At 43.3% G+C, this 4,917-nt stretch overlaps 1 pseudogene; it reads left to right on the forward strand.

Moving 5' to 3' along the window:
* The first annotated feature begins 312 nt into the window (after positions 1-312).
* LOC148024704 (uncharacterized) lies at positions 313-4,348 on the forward strand (annotated as a pseudogene).
* The last annotated feature ends 569 nt before the right edge of the window (positions 4,349-4,917 follow it).

Here is a 4,917-nt window from a genome sequence, read left to right on the forward strand (position 1 = left end):
CGGACCAAGAGTTTTGCAAAGTTGACTATATGGCATGCGGAAAATCGATCCACTGATGGTGTACAACGTACACCAGCTGACTCAGAAGCATGGCATCACATTGACGAGACTTTCCCTGACTTTGCAAAAGAGACGACGAATCTACGATTCGGTCTTGCAATGGATGGGGTAAATCCTTTTGGTTTACGTTCCACCTTCTATAGTGTATGGCCCATGGTCCTTGTTAACTACAATATACCGCCATGGCTTTCCACCAAGAAAGGACACCTTTTGCTCAGCTTGCTTATGCCTAGATGATACAAAGTCAAGAATATGGATGTCTACCTCTCTCCACTGATTGATAAGCTAAAGGAGTTGTGGGAGGGAATTGTAGTGGAGGACATGAGCAAACATATTGGTAGGCGATCCGCAACTATAAGGGCAATTCTTATGTGGACCATGCATGACTTTCCAGGTCATGGAGAATGCTCTAGTAAAGCGTGTTTTCTTATTTTGCTAGTTTTCTTTGAGCGATGTTGGTGTTATGACATGCCTCATTGTACATGTGTGGTCTGCAGGGCTAGTCACGTCAGGTTACCATGCATGTCCTCTGTGTGGACCAAGGTTGGATTCTCGTATGTCAAAATCTATGAAGACGATGGTATTTGAGGGACATCGGGCTTTTCTGCCAGAGGGTCATGTCATGAGAGAAGGATTTCTTGGTCGCCCTCTTGCAAGAATGAATGCACTGAGCTGGTTTGATCGCAGGATGGTGGACGAAGACTTGCTTCCCAGTGGAATGCGACGCTTCTCAATTTTCTATGAGCTGACTTATTGGAAAAAATTGAAAATTAACCACCTTTTAGATCCCATGCACATTTTTAAGAATGTGGGTAGCTTGCTATGGGACCGCCTCACTGGGCAGCAAGACACACTAGGAGCAAGGATGGATTTAAAAGCAGTGGGAAAGATGGAACCATATTGGCCTGTAAGTGGCGTCGATGGTCAAGTGCAATTGCCGCGCGCTCCTTGGGTTTTGTCTGGCAATGAAGTGTGACAAGTTAAGGAAAACATCAAGTTCTTTCGCACGCCGACTAGCCTAATGCATTCTCTCAAGATAGCATTCACAAACGATGACCAACTGACAGAACTCAAATCCCATGATTGGCATAAGATGTGTCAGGTATGTACGGTATGAGGCTGCGTATGGCATGATTCTACATACTAGATTTCAAAATCTCCGTTTGTTTATACACAATATTAATTACATGGTTTTCACAGTTCGTATTGCCGATCGCAATCGCGGGGTCTCTGACATCGGAGGTACGGACACACATTTACAAATTGTCTGAGTTGGTTCAGTTTGTCTCCCAAAAAGAGATTCACACATCATCGATTGAATCCGCGAAATGCATGGCAGTAGAGACTGCTTGTCTTTTGGAGAAGTATCTTCCCACTAGCATGCTCACGATACAAACCCATCTTCTAGTGCATATTGTAGATGAATTGTAGGTTGTAGGTCCAGTCCATAGTCGATGGATGTTTTTCCTTGAACGGTTCATGAAGACCTTAAAGGGATTTGTGCGACAACGGGCTCGTCCTGAGGGTAGCATGGCTGAAGGTTGGTTAGTGTCGGAGGCCTTGGTGTACATTTCTGAGTGGTTGTCCACTGTGGACCAGGACAAAGGCTTGATATGGTCACTTAAGGAGGATGATCATCTGAATGGAGATGTCCTAGTGGGAAACGGAATAGAGAAGAAGATGGATGCATCCATGGAGTCCAGGGTGAACCGATTTTGTATGTTGCATAGTGCTACGATGGAGAAGTGGCTGCTCGAGCTGAGTGAGAGTCTGCAAGATCTGACTTTCGACGGAGTACACGGCAACGGCCCATTTGATATCCAAAGGGCTCAGAGGAGATGCCTCTACTCATATCCACTAGATGGCTACATGAGGTCCTAACCAAAGCATCTCAAGATGGAGAAACAGTTACTGAAGAAAAGTGGGACTTCTCATGTGGATGCAATCCTAAGGTATACAATCCCAAGAAATTACAATCTATACTCCAAATCACAACTAATATACTTGTTCTTCTCCTAGTATAAGGTCCATAGTGCAGCATGGTCGTGTGGATGACATTTCAGAGTAGAGCACATTGACAAGTTATGCTCGACAATGGACTGTGGAGTGATGGCAATGTTTGAGCAGGAAAGCCGACGACGTGCCACAGATCCAACCCGTGTAGTTGAAGAGATGGAGTATTTTGGATGTTTACAGAGTATCCTTGCAGTGGACTATCAAAGTTTCTCCGTGACCATATTTGATGTGCAATGGTTCAAGGTTACTCTCGAAGGAGCAGGTGCAATTGTTCGGCGAGGGCCAAGTGGCTTTGTTGAGATTGATTCAACGAAGAAGTGGACCAATTTGAGTGATACATTTGTTTTGCCAAATCACTGTGAGCAGGTAAGAGTCCCTAATACTTGACGCGCTTTAGCAATCTCAAAGTGGACTTTTATACTAATTGTAATATGGATCAGGTCATCTTTTCCCCTAATCCGCAACAACCTCAATGGTGGTATGTCATTCCCATGACATCTAAGAGTATCCCCGTGTTTGCCAGAACCCCCGTACCGATCGTAGAAGAGACACCTTTAATAGCGGCAATGACAGAAGGCATACAAGAAACTAGGATGAACCGCCTAGAGGACCAAGACATCTCACCTATGGAGATAGAGGAGATAGAGGATGGGTTTTTTGAAAATGAAGCAAAGTCCTCATTTTGTGGAGAATTTTGTATCGATCTCTTGGTGTATACTGAGCTATGTCAAGATGAGATTGTGGAACCCTAAACAAAAGCGACTCGATCAAAACGTTCCTTCCACTACAGCAATGCCACTTTTTGCAAATCGGTTAGGACAGTTTGTATATTTTTGGAGTATGGTGTTTTGCATTATCTATTTTTTTAATTATTTTAAAATAAAGTATTGCAAATTGTCTTAGTTTTATTATGTCTTGCAATTCATTATCTAATATTATTATTTTTCCTTGTATGTGCAAGTTTAAGATTTGGGCATGGACGGCAGGATAAGTTGCGATTTTACAGATGACGACATTGATGCGATGCTAGCGTGTTTCTCATCGGAGTAGCTAGCACGGGTCAGAGATAGAGCCGATGCACAACTTTCCCATTCCACCTCAGCACGATCGGCAGACTCTGGACGGTCCGATGCTTCGGTCTCTAGTAGACGCAATCGCAGGTCTTGCTTTGCTTCAGAGTCACGTAGTTGAGGAGGAGGCAGCTCCTGTTGTGGGGATACAGATGCAGTCTCTCCCACTCGCACTGCCACCAAGGAGTCGACACCGACTTTCATTGGCGGTGGCGGGCAGATGTCTACTGCTCCGACTCCTTCACGCACCCCACTGATCACTCTTAGGACCGACAAGAAGTACATGAAACCCACTCCTCCATGTATGTATTTTCGCATCCTTTTTCGCAGTAGCACTTATCAATTCAAGTTGTGTTTGACACATTTGTATTAATGTCATGAAAGTACCCGTTTGCAAAATCTTGCAGGTTACTCGTATCTCATAGATAAGGCCATTGGCCATTTATACATGAATGATGAGGGAAAAGCTGACATCTCTAAGATGCATAAGTTGTGCCAACAAGTATTTCGGCACAACATTACAGACAAGTGGAAGCAAATCCTAGATGCTAGCAAGGAGTACATAATCGATACATTGTATTGAGAGTTCCCTCAGCCCTCTAGCAATGATAGATTTTCGAGAGGGTGGATGATGACGTGTGTGCGTGACTATCAGTTGCATAGGCGGTCTAATGTACGCGAAGCAGTCAAGCAGGGTAAATCAAAGCCGGAGTGGCTGGATACAGAGGACTAGAGTAATCTCCAGGATGAGGTGACATCCACTCCAGACAGATGGAAGCAACAGAAGGACATAACAAAGGCACGCTTGGATGCAGGATCAGTGCATCACCTTGGTAGCAGCGGCTACGCAACATTCTTGGCAGATTTCGTAAGTATTAATAGGGTAGAGTACTCTAATTTATTGACATCCATGTTGATGTATGTATTTCGAAAATGAATCTCAAGTACTTTTTTCTCAATGTTTGTGTGCCACAGCGAGGTTTTACGAATCGCGACCCGACTGCACTAGAGGTGACATATGGGGAGAAGCATGGCTTGAGTGCCCTGATCGAGAAGCTCTATGCTCGCGGACGACCGGCAAGTAGTAATAAATATCATTCCTAATTTGAGAAATCTATCATTATATATCAATTTGTATTTGGTACTCACAATTATACATGTATTTGCTGTTGCAGGCTCCCTTCGATATGCCACTACAGTGAGGGGAGTTGTCTGATGCAGATGAGTTGTAGAGAGTAGATTAGGCTACATAGGATTACTCCCCATCTTGTATTATGTAAGGCCTTATGGCCTCTATCCTCCATATGTAATAGCTGAGTGTATATAATTCAGACTTCTATGTTGTAGCAAGACTCTATATATACATCTCCATGTTATTCACCACATATTGATGTACAGGTGTATACATATTTGCTTTGTCGTAGTAGCACTTCTCAATTTAAGTTCTGTTATTTTCTTTATCAATGCTATGCACATTTGTGTTAATTAATGTCATGAAAGTACTTGTTTGCAAAGTCTTGTCATTATTTGGGATCGATTGTCTAAATTTTTTGACAGCTGGAATTGTCTCTTAGCCCTGTGTGGCTCTAACTGTGGCAGGGCTGCATCTGCAGCTCTGCCACCAAAAAAAAAATATCTACAACCGTCGTTATTAGTGTCACAAAATAATTCTACAATCGTCGGTATTAGCGTCAGAAATTCCTATGTAATCATCACTATTTCCATCGGTATTAGCATCGGTATTAGCGACGCTAATACCAACGAAATTAGC

Source organism: Lygodium microphyllum, chromosome 15 (assembly GCF_053477565.2).
Source record: "Lygodium microphyllum isolate KBCC chromosome 15, Lygodium_microphyllum_v1.1.10, whole genome shotgun sequence".
NCBI lineage: Eukaryota > Viridiplantae > Streptophyta > Polypodiopsida > Schizaeales > Lygodiaceae > Lygodium > Lygodium microphyllum.